Here is a 19,991-nt window from a genome sequence, read left to right on the forward strand (position 1 = left end):
TCAGTATAATGGTGCTAGGGGTGTGGAACTTCAGTTATGGGAAAGACTATAGATGCTGGGAGTGCTCATAATAGTAGAGAAGGTTAAGGGAGGATTTAATAGAGGTGTTCAAAATTTTGTAATAATCAAAATCAAAATAAGGTGATCATTATTTACAACAGTAAAGAAGTCAGTGACCAGACCAGAGGCAGAAGAACCAGAGCAAAGATCAGGGGAATGCAACGAGTTATGATCCGGAATAGATTACCTGAATAAGTGGTGGAAGCAGATTCAACACTACCTTTCAAAATAGAATTGGGTGCATCTTTGAAGCGAAAAGGGCAGGAGAATGTGACTAATTGGAGAACTCTTTCAAAGAACCGTCGCAGTCTTAATGGACCGAATCCTCCTATGCTGAACCAATTTAAACCTCTCCCTCCAAATCTGGTCCAGATATATATCTATGTACTTCTATTTTTGAATGCAAAATCCTTTTATTCTTTCCAGGCTTTTGGCGCGACATTATATGATAGAGTTTAGCCCTGTTTCTTCTTTAAGCAGTTACAGTATACTGTGCTAGTTTTAGAATCTGTTCCTTTGGTAATGCTGCCAAACAGCAATTGATTTTTAAATGAGGGGATGATTTATATTTGGGTTAGAGACTGTAATGTAAGTTTTAGGTTACACATGCTTTCTACCAAATTTTCATTGAAACATTGTGTAGAGATTCTCCGTGAAGATTTATAATATAAACCTGATGTCAAGCTGTTTGTTTTGAAAAGGTAGCTCAGATATTTGAACCCTTCCTTCCATAAGTCTGCCGTTGAGAATGTTATTGGCTTTTGTTATGCAATTTTTATTATAAATGATTTATCAATACTCTAAATGAAAATTGGTATAGACTGCCAGTGAAGTTTTTTTCAATCACTCTATCGCAAGCCTAACCCAAAATATTTTCTCCCCATTTTCCCCTACTTTCCTCAAGTTGTTTTACGGTACAGTATTGCATTAGGTTTTTATGGGTACCTCTTCAGGCTTTTCAACTGCAAGGGTCAGCCACTATATTGCAGCCCAATTCTCTTGTTGCTTGGTGATGGCACATGATCACTTTCCAGCAGGGACACTGGAAAGTGATCAGACGTAGGGGCCCGGATTCATTTCTTAATCCTACCTATTCCTGGGGAGCTGAATGCAAATATATTGCTTAGATGGCTGTTCAAGCCAAAAACTGATCAAGAATCAAAATGGAAATTTCTTTATTCCTATGACTCAGTATCACACATTATAGTACATTCACCCACTGAGTTAATACCACACTATCTGTAGCATTAACTCCTAAGCCACTGTAGAAATCTAACTTAATTTATATCACAGAATTTTAATGGCACAGAAGTAGGCCATTTGGTCCATCGTGTGTGCACCAGCTCTCCAAATAACCATTATGACCTGGTGCCATTTCCCTGCCTTTTCCTCGTACCCCTGCACATTTTTTGAATTTAAATAAATAATGCCCTCCTGAATCCCTCAATTGAACCTGCCTCCACCACACTTCCAGGCAGTACATTCCAGACCCAAACGACTCGCTGTGTGAAAAAGTTTTTTCAATAAAATTACCTCTCATTTTACTAAACTCCAAGGAGTTCAGTCCCAACCTGCTCAACCTTCCCTCATAAGACAACCCCTTCATCCCAGGAATCAAACTAGTGAACCTTCTCTGTATTGTCTGCAATGCAAGTCTGTCCCTCTAAGTAAAGAGACCAAAACTGTATGCAATAATCTAGGTGCATCTCACCTAAGTCACTTTTGCTTCTTTTGCAAATCATTTTAAATCTGTGCTCTCTAGTTCTTGATCCTTTAATGAGCGGGAACAACTACTCTGTCCAGCTATCTACTCTGTCCAGCCTTCTCATGATTTTGAGCACCTCTATCAAATCTCCCCTTAGCTGCTTTCTCTCCTAGGAGAACAGTCCCAACCTCTCCAATCTATCTTCATAGCTGAAATTTCTCATCCCTGGAACCATTCAAGTAAACCTCTTCTACACTCTCTCCAATGTGTTCACATCCTTCCTATAGTGCGGTGCTCAGAACCGTACATATGAGGGTCCAAATAAATTCCTAAGAATTCAGCATGTCTGCCAAATAATTCTGCCATGCTTAGTCCTACAACAGGCCAAGTATCCTTTATCTGAAAGTCTTGGGGCCGATTGCATTTTGGATTTCAGATCATTTTGGTTTTCAAATACCGCATATAAACTTGCATTACAATAGCCTAAGCCTAGGCTTGCTATAGCCTAAAGTAAATAAAATGGCTAGAAAAGTAAGATGTATCAGTGAATAATAAATACAAGTTACTTGTAATGAGTTTCTTTTTGACATGTTCACTACAAAAATTGCAAGGTAAAAAGAGTGCAGACAAACAACTAGACTTTCTGTGCTAAAGGTAAATGAGGTTCAAAAAAAAAGTGTGGTTTTTGGGTGTGTTCAGTTTTCGGACTTACAGATAAAGGATACTCAACCAGTATCTGTAAGGTACTGAGTCCTATTAAGAGAGTTGGAAACCGTTCCTGAAACTTCCCAACTTTAGTGGGATTTTTACTCAACCAAATAGATAAGATAGGATCCAATTTGTGTTTCTCCCCCCCCTCAAAAAACCTCCTGTGCTTGCACACTCAGAAAATTAAAAACAATAACCTAACACATTTCCAATTATAGCAGGTATGACAGGTCAAATGGCTGCCTTCTGTATTATATGTCTGGCAATGTTCCTCTCCAATAAGATCAAGCATAACCACCTCCCTATGACATTCAACGGCATTTCCATCATCCCAGTCCCAACATCAACATTGTGAGCCTCATCATTGACTAACAGAATTATTGGGGCTTGCCCTGGTCAGTTGAGCCCTGAAATGGCAATTGCAAAAAATTACTCTTCCAAAAGCTAACATAAACAGCCAGCTGGAGGAGTTTATCAATTCCCTCAATGTGAATTCCCAGTAAACTGCAGAGTCATCATAGAAAGGTTCAAGATCTGAAAATAGATCAGTACTAAATTACTTGGCCTGAAGCAGAGCTACGGGGAAAAAAAAATCACACTGGCATAGAGACAGGTGCTCTTCTGGGCCTGGAGGTAAGAAAGGATTGAGGCACAGTTGGAGTGTTTAACCCATATACAGTGCTTGCTGTGAACTGGGCGTGTAAAATTAAAAAAATGCATAGACATCCTGATCTTGAGCACTGGGGCAAAAATGTAAATTTATACAAATAGTCAAATTCACAGCAGCAGTCAGGACCAAGTGTAGCCTTCAGATTAAGAAGGGTGGGAAATAACTGAACATGAGTGTAATTTTGTGGGCATTTTAAAGACTTGCATTGTTATTTTTCTTCATATTTCCATCCTGTCATGCTTATAATGGAAATTGCCTATGTAAACTTGCCATGCTGTAATCACATCCTGTTTTTTGTGTTGCCATGGAGTGTGAAGAGAACATGAGCAGGAGATGGAATGAGAACTAATGAGGAAGGAGGGAGAAGGCATGGAGAGTGAGAGGGAGGGAAAAAGAGAACAGGAGTAGAAAGAATGGAAATTCAGGGGAAGCAAGAAAAGCAGAGGGGTTAGAGTGCAGGGAGGAGAAGATTTGAATCTAGCATGCTCTAGTAATGTTCGACACTTCACAATAATACATTATTAATCAATTTATTAAATCAATATGTTCCATTTTTTGTATTAATATTCACACCCAAACCTTAAAAAAGCTGATTAAAAGATTCAGAGTGTGAGATATGAAGTTATATTTTAAAAAAGGAACATCTTTTGAATGGTGAGAGACTGGGAAATGTTGGTAGCCAGTAGGACCCGGGTGTCCTTTTACATGAAACCAAATTTGCACTGCCTGGAACAATACACAAAAGTCCCTTACACAGATTTCAGTGTCAGAGACTTGGCTTAAGTAGTCTATAAGGGCTTACAAAAGACATTTGATAAAGTACCACATGATAGGCCTTTTAGCACAATTGAAGGAAATGGGATTAAAGGGACAATAGCAGCTTAGATACAAAATTGGCTCAGAGACAGAAAAGAGAGAGTAGTGTTGAATGCATGTTACTCAGACTGGAGGAAATATACAGTAGTGTCATTTCCCAAGAGTCAATATTAGGACCTATTCATTAGACTGAATATTAATGACCTTGAGTTGGGTAGAAATGACAAAAATAATGTAGCAAAGAGTGAGCAGGTTAGTAACAGACTTCAGGAGGACAACTGTTGAAATGCAGAGACACATGAAATGTAATGCAGTGAAGTGTGAAGTGCATTTCTTGGAGGGAAGAAGTTGAACAGGCAATATAAACCAAACAGCACAAATTTTATAGAGGGTGCAGAGGCAGAAAGGCCAGGGGTGGTGGGGGGCTGGGGAGGGCTGTGGTTCACATACACAAATCTTTCAAGTAGCAGGACAAGTTGATATGGCTGTTAAAAAAGCATGTGGGCTCCTGGGCTTTATAAATAGAGATATAGGCCAGGATTTTTAGGAAGGTGGGATTTCCCTTCCCAACATCTGAAGACTTGGCGGGGAACACATCCCCGCCAACGCTGCCTGCCCCGCAGGCAATTAGGCTCCAAAGAGCATTAATTGGCTGAAGGCGGGACATCCACTGCACACTCGGAAGGAAGACCCGCCTTAGAGACCTGCTGGCCAATCTGAATGGCCAGCAGTTCTCTAGCCTGTGCAGCACCAGAAGCTGCACTGGGTAGGGCTGGGACTACTAGCGGTCAGAGTCTAAGTCCTGGGATTCCAGGAACAGGTACATTTTGGGGGTCTCAAGGTGGCAAGAGTAGGAGAGACGTGTAGGGTGTGAACAGAAGAGCATTGGGGTGTCGGCAGAGAGGGGATTGGGGTTTCGGCAGAGTGGGGAGGGAGGTCCTGAAGTTACTGGACCTTCAAGGGGGGTGGTCGGCGATGATAGAGGCATTCCCACCCCACTTCCCGTTCCCACCCAACTTCCCATCTGAGGCCTGAACCAGATCTATTTTTGAGCTTCCCCCATATCCCAGAACTCCTCCTGCCAGCCTGTAATTTTCATGGGTGGGAAAAGGCCCCCAAGCAATCAATAATTGGTCACATAAGGGCCTCAATTGGGGCAAGGGCGGGCAGGCCGCCCATCCCAGCGTGAAATTGGTCGAGCAGGCGACCCAGCAGGAAGCCCATCCAAGGAATTTTACGTTCATTCACCACCTACAAACCTACCAGCGCGGGAGCATAAAACTCTGCCCATAGAGTATAAAAGCAAGGAAACTATGTTAAACCTTTATAAATCATTGGTTAGATGGTGTTTCCAATTCTGGGCACTATACTTTAGGATATTAAAACCTTGGAGTTGATTGAAAGGAGATTCATTAGAGGGAAACTAGGAAGGAGAGTCAAAAGCCAAGTACTGTAGATGCTGAAATCAGAAATAAAAATAGAAAATATTGAAAAATCTCAGCATAATACTGTACTGGCAAAGGTCATTGACCTGAAATGTTAATTCTGTTTCTCTCTCCAGATACTGCTCGACATGCTGAGAATTTTCAACATTTTCTGTTATTATACCAGGGGTGAGCAACTTCAGGTACATAGAGATTAGAGAAGCTGGGTGTGGTCTCCTTAGAGCAGAGAAATTTAAGAGGCATTCAAAAGGTATGGCTAGTTGGATACAGCAAATAAGAAATTTTTCATTGGCAGGAACATGGGTAATCAGAGAACACAATGGTGAAAAAAAGGAGGGAGGTGAGAAGACCCTTAAGAGCTGGTACAAGTACAATGGGCTGAATGATCTCCCATGCTGTTTGATTCTATGACACGAAGGGGAGAAGAAGTGGAGGGGAATAATAGTTCCTTACAGTCTTCTTAATATTTCAAAAGTATGTTGTCGTCAATTATTAATCTTAACCCAATTGTACAAAAAGCTATAAACTGAGGAAAGATACAAGACAGAAAGAAATTATGGGTAACTCTCAGTAATTGATGTTTCAATAAAATTTTATTAGGCTTTAGAAAATCATCTGTGTCCATTTGCAGGATATATTTTGTCTTGCATCTTTTAATTACAAGACAAATATCCAACTTTAAAACGATTGGAATTCAAGCTTCAATAACTTCTAAACTTATTTTAAGCTTTCACAGGAAAGTCCCAGTGTATTTCATACATTTTTTTTTGCAGTACCACATGGAAGCCCATTATGGTTTGCCACCCTAAAGAGAATTTGATTTTTTTTAAAATTCCAATAAGGAATACATTTAGTATAAGTCTGTCACCTGTGGCGATTTGGTTACACCACTCATTAAGAGAAAGCTGCAGACACACAACTAGTATGACCAGATAATACAAAGTGCAAATATGAAAATGCAGTAGTGGTGAGTTCCTAAAAAGAAATGAGGCATGAAAAGGAACAAAATGATATAATACAGGTGGAGTGCATAGAATCAAAACAATGCAAATTGTTGAAAACAAAGGGTGGATTAGCAACCCCCTGCACCTAGCTAGATAGCTGGATATACTTGGATTGGTACTGACAACCAGGGTGGAATGTCAAATGTGACTGAACATACTGCCATTAATTTTAGAAATGTAAAAGGATAGTCATTATTCTTCATTACTAATGCAAACACTCCAGAACTCATTATAGTTTAAAGTGAGTAAATGAAACCCTTGACCTCTGACAATACATAGAGACTGATCAACCCCAATGTCTGCAGAAGAGACACTTAGTTTTCATCATCTTCTGCAACCTAAAGAGTGAATAAGCTTGTGGTAGAAAAACGCTTTAACCCTGTGTTCAGTAAACAAATTATTTAATTTCAGGCAAGATTTGTTTGATTTGCAATGTTCTGAAAATTAAAGCTTAAGCTGCTGCTTTCTGGGCTGGCTGTTGATTGACAGTTCTGCGGGTTAAATCTGTACTGGTTAAATAAATCTTCCTGATCTCCTCCTCCCACCCAAACTCAAGTGGGATTACACTGCCCTCTGACAGGAATCAGTCTGAACAATACTGGAACCTGAATTTTGCTCAAGGCATGTGAATGAGAACCTGGTTTGTGAGAAATTAATAAGATGGCACTTAAGAACTTTTAAGATTTCAGGGACAGTAAAGTAGATTCAAAGACTTTCCATTATTTAACAACGTACCTGAATCTATGAAACAACACCTCTACATCTCTGTAGGTACTTCAAGCAATGAAATTATTATACACCAGTTTTTCTCAAAACTAATTTTATTTGAAGTTCTAAAAATACTTTGAGGCAAATTCAAACCTTCTTTCTAGTTTGAACTTTTAAGATTCAAGTTGCTCACTCTCCTAGATCAGATTAGAACAAGTTTTGTTTTCATGGTCCAGGTGGAATCCTTATGGGCTTAGGTCTAAAAATAAATCAGAATATATACAGAAATGGATAACATCTAGTAATCCTGATTCAGATGTGAACCATGTCATAACAGAGTGTAAGTAACTATCAGTAGCAGAAAGAATTTTAAATCCGGACAGATGAAACTCAATTTAGTCTAGACTAATCTTATTTTACTGACCTGCACAAGAATGTTAATTGTGTTTTTTTAAAGCATGCTGGGGATCAATCAGGAATGTAATGATGTTTTAAAATTATAAACACACAACAGCATTACTGCCTGGAGCACTGCTGATTTAATGCAAGGCCCAGGTTTATAACAGTCTTCAGGGACCATTGTAAAATGAGTTCAATATTGTTCAGGCTTGAAGAGAAGAATTTTGTTGTTCTGCTAGATACATTGTTAACGGGATTACGAGACAAATTCATTAGCACTAAAGTACAGCAGCTGTTACTCTGTCTTCTAGGGTTTAGCATTTCTTGTTTAAAAATGATTTCTAATCCTTCAGTTATCCCAGGTCATAGAGCTTTTTGGCTCTCACACCTTACACTACCAGTCAACATAAATATTTTTAACCTTTGAATCAGCTACTTTTTCTCTTGTGGAATGGATGAATTCTGAGCTTTCCCGCAGGCTTTTCTAATTCCTCAGTCTGGGCAGATTTAACAATGCTGAAATCTAACCAAATGAAACAAAACTCTATCGTGAGAAAGATCCACCACAGAAGTGAATTTCCAACACTGCCATGTTGCCACTTGAAGTTGTTAAAACCATGCAAGTTAGCATGCTTTGTAGCACAGAATTACCCTTCCCTATATTCCTTCCTCCTGGAAAGCTGTCTACAACCTAAGGTTTTGTTCCTGAAATATCAAGTGGCTCACACTAGAACGTTTCTTTACATATCAGGTAAGGATCTGATTTGGCTCAGCTATAATATTAAAGCATCTATCAAGATTCACATATGAAGAACATAAACTTGGGTAAAACCTGTCAGTGGCACACCTCTGGAACCAAACCACACCAGGTGTTAGTACAAAGGAAGGCAGAATATTATGGAATGACAGGAAAAAGCGATACAAAGTTGACTGAAAAAAGATATTCTGGATTAATTTGTACAGTAGCCTATCTACAACCACACAGGATGGAGTGACTGTCATGGAATCATATACGCACCATCGCATTCTGCCTTTCCAGTTACTGGAAAATGCACTGCTACAAATTATTGTTTTCCATAGTCACAGTGCTGCTGTAAAAATATTTAAGTAAAACATACACAAACCCTAACTTGTTTTCGGTGAGCACCACAGCTTTTTTTTTATATTTTAGAAATGCAATAGGCATCTCAATAGCTAAGGACACCATAATCCAAAACAATCAAAAAAATTCTCACAATTTACACTGTTTATTTTGTACTTAAGTTATAAATACAAGATATCTTGCCAGTAACTCAGGACAATTTATCACGTTTGACAGAAAGGACCATAATTCACGTTTATGAATACTGCTGTCATCTTTTAGGTCTGAATTTCCTCTGAGACAGGACCAGAAAATTAAATAAATGTTCCCGCTTAAACTAACCAAACAAGATATTGCACCTTTAAACATTATTAACATTTCTTGTTTTATGACATGAAAACCCACACAAGATCAACAAAGTAAATATGTACCCAATACAAAGATTAGGAAGCCTCAATAGTTCATAAACTGTAGATGAACCAAAGATGATGGCAACATTTAAGGCACAATTGCATAGTTGAACCTCCGCGAGATAAAAATTTTCATTCCATGACTAAGTGCTTGTGTACATTAAACAGTATGCCAAAGCTTTCCTATAGTACCAGGATCCATTTGTTTCATTCATCATGATGCACCAGACACCCATTGGTACTTTGTCAAATGTCCAATCATCGTAAACCTAGGCAGTTAGCACCAGCAAGTTATGCAATTATTGAATTTTTAGCACAGGAGGCCATTTGACCCATTGTGCCTGTGTCAATTATTTGAAAGAACTCCCAATTAGTCCCATTCCCATGCTCTTTCCTCATGGCTCTTTAATTTTCTCCCCAAGAAGTATTTATCCAATTTCCCTTTGAAAGTTACTACCAAATCTTAGTAACACACTGAGAGAGCCATCTCATTTGTGCTTTCCAATAACAGTCACGAATAAAGTTCAAGAATAGAAACTCTAGTAACCATGATAAAAGCCCCTGATTGAGATAACAATTTGACATCTTTAAAATAAATAATTTCTTGGGATTTCAGGCATCAGCCTTCAATCAATGGTAGCACTCACTTCAGAGTCACTAGGTCATGGGTTCAAGCCCCACTCCATGGATGTGGTGCTTGAAAATCTAGTGTGGTTTTGAATACCAAGAGCATGGATCCAAGCTATGGCAGGAGGAGGAGTAGTGGCTGCATAAAGAAGGGGAGAAGGCCCCAGACAGAGAATGGAACTTAGTTGTAGGAGGAGCAGCAGTGACAGCATATAACTGATGAGAGAGAAAAAAAAATCAAGAATTGATGTATTTTTTCTCAGCTGGAGCAGTGGGTTAAACTAAGAAATTTACTTAGTGATACAAAAAGTCTATACTTGGTAAGTTTGAAATTTGGTTAAGTTTCAAGTAGGCTTGTGACTGAAATTTTAAGTTTTACTTTGAATAAGTTTAGATAGTAATCAAATAAATAAAACCATGGCAGGGCACTGCAGTCCCTTCGAATACACCTCGTGTGCTACATGGGAACTTGAGAACACTGCTTCTCCAGGAAAACCACATGTACAGCAAGCGTTGTCAGCTGGAGGAGCTTGAACTATAGGTTTTGGAGCTTGAGTGGCAGCTGCCATTACTGTGGTGTATCTGTGAGGCTGCAAGCTACATGGATAGCACATTTCTGGAGGTGATCATCCTGCAGCTTAAGACATTGCAGGCAAAAAGGAAATGGGTGACTGTTGGATGCCTCAGCTGTGCTGGGTAGGGAGCAGAGAAGAAAGATTAGGAAAGCAGTAGTGAAAGGAAATTGAATACTATGGGGAACAGACAGTTGTTCCTGCAGCCACAAATATCACTCCTGGATGATATGTTGCCTCCCTGGTGCCAAGGTCAAGGATATAATTGAGTGGCTACAGAACTGAACAGGGGTGAGGGAGGGTGAACAGCCAGAGATCACGCACCATATTGGTACCAACGAGATGGCTAGTGTTACGAATGCAAGGTTTTATTAAGATAAATACGCTTTGCGACTGTACTCTTTAATTGAAGGTAAAATAGGGTAGTGAAAAGAGACATGTGATCTGTTCCAAATTAAACCTGACAACAAGACTGGATGGTTACCAGAGGAACAGGAGAGTCCAGGGTGAGACTCATTGGGAGCAAGGTGTAAAATGTTCACACCTGAAACAAAAGGCAGGAGCAGCTGGGCTAACGGTGGACAGATGGTCAGAGAGAGAGAGGGGGGGCACACACGGGCAGAGAGACAAAGAGAGACAGAAAAGAGCAAGACAGAGAGAGAGGGGGGGGAAAGGAGGGTGGGGGGGAAAGGAGGGCGGGGGGGAAAGGAGGGCACGGGGGGAAAGGAGGGCACGGGGGGAAAGGAGGGCACGGGGGGAAAGGAGGGCACGGGGGGAAAGGAGGGCGAGAGAGCGCGGAGAGAGAGAAAGGGAGAGGGAGCAAGAGGAGAAAGAGAGAGGGAGCGAGAGGAGAAAGGGAGAGGGGGCGAGAGACGGCAAGGGAGGGCGAGGGAGGGAGGCGCGCAGGCAGGGAGCGAGAGAGGGAGGCGCGCAGGCAGGGAGCGAGAGAGGGAGGCGCGCAGGCAGGGAGCGAGAGAGGGAGGCGCGCAGGCAGGGAGCGAGAGAGGGAGGCGCGCAGGCAGGGAGCGAGAGAGGGAGGCGCGCAGGCAGGGAGCGAGAGAGGGAGGCGCGCAGGCAGGGAGCGAGAGAGGGAGGCGCGCAGGCAGGGAGCGAGAGAGGGAGGCGCGCAGGCAGGGAGCGAGAGAGGGAGGCGCGCAGGCAGGGAGCGAGAGAGGGAGGCGCGCAGGCAGGGAGCGAGAGAGGGAGGCGCGCAGGCAGGGAGCTAGAGAGGGAGGCGCGCAGGCAGGGAGCGAGCGAGGGAGGCGCGCAGGCAGGGAGCGAGAGAGGGAGGCATGCAGGCAGGGAGCGAGAGAGGGAGGCGCGCAGGCAGGGAGCGAGAGAGGGAGGCGCGCAGGCAGGGAGCGAGAGAGGGAGGCGCGCAGGCAGAGAGAGGGGTCTCTCAGAGGGACAAAAGGTTTCAGCTAGTATGGCCAGCAAAGAGGTGAGTGGTGTCTTTCTGTGAACTACCAGGTAGATTGCAGGAAGAGGGGCAGCTTCTCTGGTCAAAGAGACACATCCTGTGACACTCTGAAGGCTGAGAGATTTGCCCTGGCAAGGCTGGAAGAAGAAATCACTGGAATGGGCCTTACTGCTGGTAGATGGTATGGAAATTCTTCAAAAACTCAGTGAAGCGCCTTTCAAATGTGACTCAACGTTACGACTCAATGAAATGAGATGACATGAACCGATCGGAAGTTGATAACAACTGTAAACAGTGTCTTTTAAAGACTGAAATGCTGTGAAGAGCATGTTGGAAAGTATGTGTGTGCAGTGTGGGGTTACAGTCACATTACCATGTAATAAGGGTTATCGTTTCTATCATTTAGAGTACTCCTTGCCTACTAAGTAATGTTTAATCTATATTGCTTTTAATTAGTTACAGTAAAAGTTTTAAAACTTGAAAGCTTGTCGCACAATTCCTTTAAGTTGGTCATTAGGAATTCAAATATCTTTTTAAAAGTTATAGGTCTTTACAGGTATCATAGCACTAGAAACAGGGATGAAGTTCTGCAGGCAGATTTTATGTGCTACTTTTTAAATTTCTTTCATAGCTCCCTCAAAAGTAGTTACCTCCATATTACCCCGGTACCACGCACTATGAGAACAGAAGTACAAGAATAGTGCATTTGAATGCATGACTGGAGAAACAGATAGTGTAAGAAGGAGGGCTTTAGACTCCTGGTGCATTGGAACTGGTTCTGGGGAGGTGATACAGTACAGACTAGACAGGTTGCACTTCAACAGGGCCAGGACCAATATTGTTGCATGGTGGTTTGCTAGTGCTGTTGGAGAGGGTTTGGAACCTGAGCATAGATTTAAAAGGGAGAGAAGAAAAGATGGAAATAGAAGGCAGAAAATTAGTAAGCAAGTATGGATGGTCAACTCAACAAAGGCTAGAAAATAGAAAATAAACCAGTAATTAGTGGTATATACTTCAAGGGGTCTAGTGAATAAGGCAAACGTGCTGAGAGCACATTATAGCTAGGAATTATATCATAGCCATTAATGAAACGTGGTTTATAAAAGGGCAAGAATGGCAGCACAATATTGTTGATAACTGGAAAGTTTTTCATCCTGTCCATGTACATTTTCTATATTTCTATCATTTAGAATATCTAATTTTGTGACTCTAATATTTTAAGAGTATAGCTTTTAGTTTTGGGAATTGAATTTTTAAATATAAGATAAATAGAAAAAACCTGGGTTTGAGAAACTGGTAAAACACCACTCAGCTAATTGCAATTCAAAGGATTATTTAATTCTGCTGATTCCTTTCAGAATTAAAAAACTTTAATTCTGAGCAGACAGGCAGGACTATTGTAGGATATATGATCCCATCAGTAACCACTCTAAAAAGTCATTGCATGATGGATGCATCACTATTTCCTTTAGGTTGGTTAAAACTGTATTCCTCCCTTGCATGAATGGGCTTGATGGTTCAGCCAATGTCAACTTGGTTACACAATCAACTATCAGCCCAAGTACCTGAGGGAAGGAGTTCAATAGAAGATTCCCTAGAAAGGAGAAGAATTTAATAAAAAAATCAGCAGTGAACTGGCAGTAATAGGTTGGATCTTCAGCCACTCTGCAAGTGTTAGGGCATGCATTCCCATTGGGATTTTTCTGCACAAGAAGTCACTTATTCCAGCTCTGTGACTGTATGGAAATTCTAGAGGCCAGGTGCTTTTCCATTTGGAGGCCAATCACCCAAGCTAATTGCATATCTCCAGAGAGACATTGAAGGAGGTACAGAAATCACACCTGATCTGTCTCTGCTGAGAAATGTGAACATGAAGTAGCAAAGTACAGAATGCAGGTTGCAAACTTATTCAAAAGCTTCCCAACTATATTTCACAGGAATACTAAAGGAATACAAAAAAAAGACAGGCTAAGTTGAATTTATGGCATTTAATTGTATTAAGCAATTAACAAAATTGTATTCCAGTTAGGGAGGGCATAAACATCATGTTGACCAATCAAGTCATTGCAAATCTATGCCATGCCCCCATAGCTAAATCAAGATCCAAATGAAGATCCAAATAAAGTCAGATATTTGAATTTTTAGATCAATTACTATCAACCTGAATATTAATTTCTCCCTACGTTTAATCACAAAACATTTTAAACTGGCGTTGGAAAATGTGACTCTCTATTCAATATGTTATTCCAGTCCTAATTCTATTTCGTTAGCAAAGTAGCTACAGCAAAGTTATACTAAGCACAGATTTGTGAAGGGAATACAAAATGAGCACAAAAGAACTTTCCTTCCTGCCCATATAGCAAACTTATCTGTTTTCATTGGTCATCATTAGGCAATCCAGTCAGAAAAGATGCAACACTGGGTACATGTCACACAAATTTTAGCATCTCCAGGGGAGAAACACTTATCCAACATCCAGGCATTTTTCTTTTAAAGTTGCTAGTTTTCAACTGGGCGGAAGATAGAATTGACATGTTTGAAAAACCAGCACGAACCAACTTCACTGGAACACTAGAAAATACTATCCTAATCTACCACTAAAGGCAAATTTTCTATTTATTGAAACAATCTTTCAGTTGGAACACAATTTTACTTTGTTGAGGCATGAAAACCCATACATTCTTTCAAGCACGTCAGAGCTCCAATGATACATTTACCAAAAGTTCATGATATATGACTGCTTGTGTCGCATACAGGATCCCACAACAGACATTAAGCTAAAAGGAACCAGCTACACAACAGCAATTTGTAATTGTGGGGTTCAAAGAAACCTCCACCAAAAAGAAAAACAAAAGTCGAAGTTCATTCCAATTCCATCCAAATTTTTGATCAACAAATAGTGGTATGGCACATTGTTGTACAGAGAATCTTTTCAATCCCAGTTTAATTTACTTTACCCCTCTTGAATGTATAATCTCACGCTGGCTATAGCTCCTTTAATTCCACAGAACCAGAGCCTTCAAATACTTCACCTAAACACATACCAACCTTGATGCTGTCTTCACCCAACATGTATACCTGATCACTATCCAGCAGAGCAATCATTGGTTGGCAATCAGAAATCCTTGCCAGATCATTCTTTTTCCTAGGCTATAAGGCTCTGGTTAGGGCATACCTAAAGTAGTGTACAACACTGCGCACTGCATCATCAAAAGAATATATTAGCCCGGAGAGGAGTGCAGTGGCGATTCACCGGAATGTTACCAGGGTTACCAAATTAAAAGAAGAGATCACACAAACTGGGCTTGTAATCAATGGAATATAGGTTATGGGGGTGATTTGATAAAGATTTTAGGATGTTGTAAGGAATTGAGAGGGTAGATGGAGATGGAGCTAGTGGGCAGTTTGGGATAAGAAGGCATAATCCTAAAGTCAGAAACAGGCCATTCTGGAGAGACAAGTTAGGAAACACTTTTTCATGCTATAGGTGATAGAAGTATGGAACTCTCTCCCACATAAAGCAATAGGTGGTACCTCAAAAGATAAATCTGAGATTTGACATTTGGTAGTACAAAACTTGAAGATTGCTGAAAAAAGAGACTTGCTGTCAAAACTTTTCATCTTACACTCATCAGGACAGATTTGCAAGAATACCAACTGTAAAGGGAACAACAATTTATACTGCATGAGAAGAGAGTTCTGTTTGGTTGGCAGGTAGACTCTGATTGGTAGAGGCGTTGCCATGGAAAATGCACCAGGGAACAGTTAACTGCCAAGCTTTTTTTTTACATTCAAACCAGGCAGGTTGACACTGATTGGTCAAGGCATTGCTATGGGGAATGAACCAGGGAATGGCTGTCTCCCAAGCTTTTGTTAAGTTGAAAAAGGCGCAATGCATGGACATGCTCCTTCTGTCTGCAAAGGATCCTGTGTATGAATATATGTAGCTTCTAACATGCGTGAGCCACAACGTGAGCCCAACTGATAATATTAATTTTTGCCAAGAATTACACTGACAACCAATCAGGATTCTTTAGCAAGTGCTGTCCAATCACAGAATCACATCTAATGTTGGATATCATATTTTGAGTTTTGCAAGCACAGGTTGGTTGGGTACTGTCAGTACCTTGATTGTTGGAAACAGCGGGACGTGCTGTTTGATACGATCCATAAGTCATTGGGACATATGACCTATATACCTGGCATCCCACTGGCACTGAAATTCAAATACCACATTACTCATTTGTGTCTTAGGCAGAATGTCTTTCTGGCTTGACAACAGCATCCTGTTAGTCGAGAAGACCACTTGTATTGCTACTAAATGGCAGCTGCATGAACAGCTAGCTTCACCTGTTGTTCAAATTTTTTGAGACACCTTACCCTTCCAGGGTAATCTGAGGTCGACTGGGCACTTTTCAGGATCAAAAGTAACAGCCTTAGGCTCATTCATGGGTTTGCTCAATATACAGCATGCAATGATCTGATCGGGGTAACCATTATCTCGCAGAATGGCTTTGATGCACCCTATTTCAACATCAAGTTTGCACAGTGTGCAATGGCTCAGCATTATTTATGAAGCTGATCAGGCCAATCTTGTAGTGCGTGGAACTGTAGAAATCCCAATCCATATATTGTCCAGTCAAGGTAGGCTTGTCGTAGACTGTAATAGAGAACCCACTGGCAGATTTCTGAATTAAGACATTGAGGAAAGGGAGTTCATTTGACTACTCCATTTCAAAGGTGAATTTGAGTGCAGGATGGACCATTAAGGTGTGTAAGGAAATTCTTACATGCAGCTGTGGATTCAAATACAGCAAACGTATCATCTGTGTATCAGAAAGATGCAAGGGGTAAGAGGTTAGGTGTCATTCCATCAAAGATGTGTTTCTCGTGGAAACCGACAAAGATATTTGCGAGAGCTGGGCCTAGAGTGAATCCCATGGCAACACCATCCAACTGGATATACCTGGTGTCGTTAAAACTGAATTCAACTGCACGAGCTGCTGAGTTCATAAGTTCAATGAATACAGATTCAGACAATGGCAGTGTGTCTACATCTGAGATTGATAGATTTGTTAGACAAGTTTATGAAAGGATATAGAGCCAAGGGAGGTGGGTGGAGTTAAGATGCAGATCAACCATGATCTCATTGAATGGCAGAAGAAACTTCAGGGACTGAATGGTCCAGTCCTGTTCCTATGGCACTGAAGTCAGCTGTTATGCCCCAGTGATTGAAATCCACTAACTCAGCACAAATTGGACATTAAGCCTAAAACTGCCTGACCCATATGGTTCAGTATTGTACCTCACTGTATTATAAGGAGCTCCAAAACCTTCCTTTCATTCTCTGCTTCAGTGAAATGTTCAACATGTTAACCACGTACTTAAAGTAGGCAATCTTTCTGCCCACCCCAGCATAACTGTGAAGAGACACAACTGCAGATTCTAAAATGTAAATAGACTCCATCAAGCTTTTCTGTCTGTAGCTTTCTATCGAGAACGATTTTACCGTCGGCCAATGTAGGCTCTAGTTCTCCTGAACCGTTACATGTGTCATCCTGATAAAATCCAAAATAAATATTCGTTGAAATGGTTTAACAATGTTTATCTTTTTTAAGATAAAAGAGTCGCTTCGCTGTCCAGAATCTCGACAAGAGAAAGAAATCATTATGTTTGGAATTGCTACAATCGGGAAGGATGGATCTGAAACAGAGAATGTCACTTGACACCTTTGCTTTTTTTTAAATAAAAATACAGCCACTGAGAATATAAAGTTTAAAGTTTAAAGTTTAGATTACCACTTAAAAATGCTAAACTGCTTGCTGGTTAAATCTTTCCAACTGTATTCCGTGCTGTAATATAGATCTAATTGGAATAATGTGTCCTGACATACTGCCACGTTATTCCCGGAGTAGGAATTTCCTCTCGGCACGCACCATGCAGTAAACTCTGTCATTACAATTTGGCACCAATCCGTCCAGTTTTCTCCATTCCAGCACTTTCAAAATATATATATATATATATATATATATATACACACACACATAACAGGCTCTTTTCAACCAGTTTACTTTTGACTTTTCTTTATTCCACATATTCACAAGGCGGCCAGAATAAAAAAGGAGCATAAAAGAGTTTGAGGTTGGGTAAACTGGATTTGGGTATTCCAAACATCACAAAAAGTAGCATAAGTAATCTTATAAAAATAAACTACACTGACGAATAGAAACTGTTTTACACCTCTGAAGGTGCCGCCCTTAATTCAGATTTAAAAAAAAATACAGGCGCATATTTAAGATCGTCAGCCCGTCAATTTGTAAAGGCATAATCATAGATCTGAAAAGACTTAATTTTCAGGGAGTGCCTCCCATCCCCCACACGGTGACCAAAGCCATCGTTCCTTCCCCAGGTAATGCCATGACTTTCCGCTACTTTCACTTCTTGCTATCCCCAGAGAAACACGGATTACTTTCCAGGAGTTGATGCTGTTCTTCCCGTCATTAAACGCCATACTTTTAACTTAGTGGTTGTTGTAATACTGACGAGGGAGCTTAGCGTCTCGCATTCACCTCAGAAACTCTCCCCAACACAAAGCGGCTCCGACTGCCGCTCAGGTCTATTCTCGCCTTCTCTTAATTGGGAAATGCTGGCTTTGGTAAAATCAACCAGATTGTCTGACAAACACATTCCCAAAAGGTTTGAGAAAAAACTCAATGTACAGCTTCAGGAGAACAGAAAAATCGGCATGAGACTGCAAAGGAACCCCAGGGTAGCACAAAGGCAGCTTTTAAAAGAAGTGAAGTCGAGCAAGGGTCTGCAGTAGAAAGTCCGGTGTCAAACTTACCACAGCTGCTGAAAGAAACTTGCCACTAGCTGACTTTCAGGAAAGAAAAACACGATAGCCGTTCTTTTTCTTCCTTTCATGCAACGGTGGAAAACATGCCTCGTTTAACAATACAGTAAATGGCCCAGTTAATCAGGCAGCTACTTACTGCCCAATCTGACTTCTAACCCGCACTCGTCAAAACTTCTCTCAAACACTGAGGATACTGCTGCCTCGGCACGCGAGCGCACGCCTACATGTTCATTGGTGGCTCTGCTCTATCCATCAAGCAGATCCGCCACTCCCATTTGCTAATTGTCTCCTAATCCCGCCCTTATTGCATCTAACGTCACTTTATATGAGTTCAGAGTTTTCACTGGAGTGAAATGTTATTGATATACTTTGATGAGTTTCACGTCAATTGTATCTTCATTTTATCTTGCAAAAACTGGTTCAATCAAACAAATTGGATGCCATCACCACTATTTTCTCTTGTTTTGTTGTATGGATCTCTCCTGTGTCTCTACCCCACCCTCATTTGCACGTTTTTGTCTTTTATATTCATGCATCATTTCACTGATGATAAGATAACTTTTTTTATCTAACGATTTGCAGGTCATTTAATCAATAAGGTACATCAGCGTGATTGCAGTATCTTTTGATTTTCTCTCACTCCCCCCATTTCCTTTCTCCAGGCCCAATGAAAAGTCACACCTATCTCTTCAAAGATCTATTCTGTAATTTCAACATTCACATATATATTTGCTGAAATATTATTTCAGATTTAGACCCCCATATCCTCTTCATCACAAAGACTCCCTACTTCCACCACCATTACATCACCTGGCATTACCATTTCTACCACTAAAACACTATCCATGGTCTTGTCACTTTCTGCCTTGGCTATTAAAACTCTCTCCGAGTCTACTCTTCATCACCCACTGTAAACATATGAATATACAAACAAGGTGCAGGAGTAGGCCATTCGGCCCTTTGAGCCTTCTCCACTATTTAATAAGATCATGGCATATCTGATAGTAACCTCAAATCTGCATCCCGCCTACCCCAATAACCTATCACCCCCTTGCTTACCAAGAATCTATCCAGCTCTGCCTTAAAAATATTCAAAGACTCTGCTTCCACTGCCTTTTCGGGTGAAGAGTTCTAAAGACTCACAATCGTGTGAGAGAAAAAAATTCGCCTCATCCCCGTTTTAAATGAGCAACCCCTTATTTTTAAACAGTGACCCCTAGCTCTAAATTCTCCCACAAGAGGAAATATCCTCTCCACGTCCACCCTGTCAAGACCCCTCAGGATCTTATGTGTTTCAATCAAATTGCCTCTTACTCTTCTAAACTCCAGCAGATGGAAACCTGGCCTGTCAACCTTTCCTCAGAAGGCAACCTGCCCATTCCAGGTATTAGACTGGTAAACCTTTTCTGAACTGCTTCCAAAGTATTTACATCCTTCCTTGAATAAGGTGACTAATATTATACAGCATACTCCAGGTGTGGTCTCACTAGTGCTCTGCCTAACTGAAGCA

General features: G+C 40.9%; 1 protein-coding gene across 1 annotated transcript in view; it reads right to left on the reverse strand.

The window, feature by feature from the left end:
* Positions 1-18,631, reverse strand: part of LOC121293889 (T-lymphoma invasion and metastasis-inducing protein 2-like) — a 385,212-nt gene extending 366,581 nt beyond the window's left edge. Inside the window, exon 1 of the mRNA XM_041217341.1 lies at positions 18,470-18,631. The gene's annotated coding sequence lies outside the window, so the exon portion shown is untranslated. The remainder of the gene's footprint in view (positions 1-18,469) is intronic.
* Positions 18,632-19,991: the final 1,360 nt, after the last annotated feature.

The sequence above is a fragment of the Carcharodon carcharias genome, chromosome 2 (genome assembly GCF_017639515.1).
Source record: "Carcharodon carcharias isolate sCarCar2 chromosome 2, sCarCar2.pri, whole genome shotgun sequence".
NCBI lineage: Eukaryota > Metazoa > Chordata > Chondrichthyes > Lamniformes > Lamnidae > Carcharodon > Carcharodon carcharias.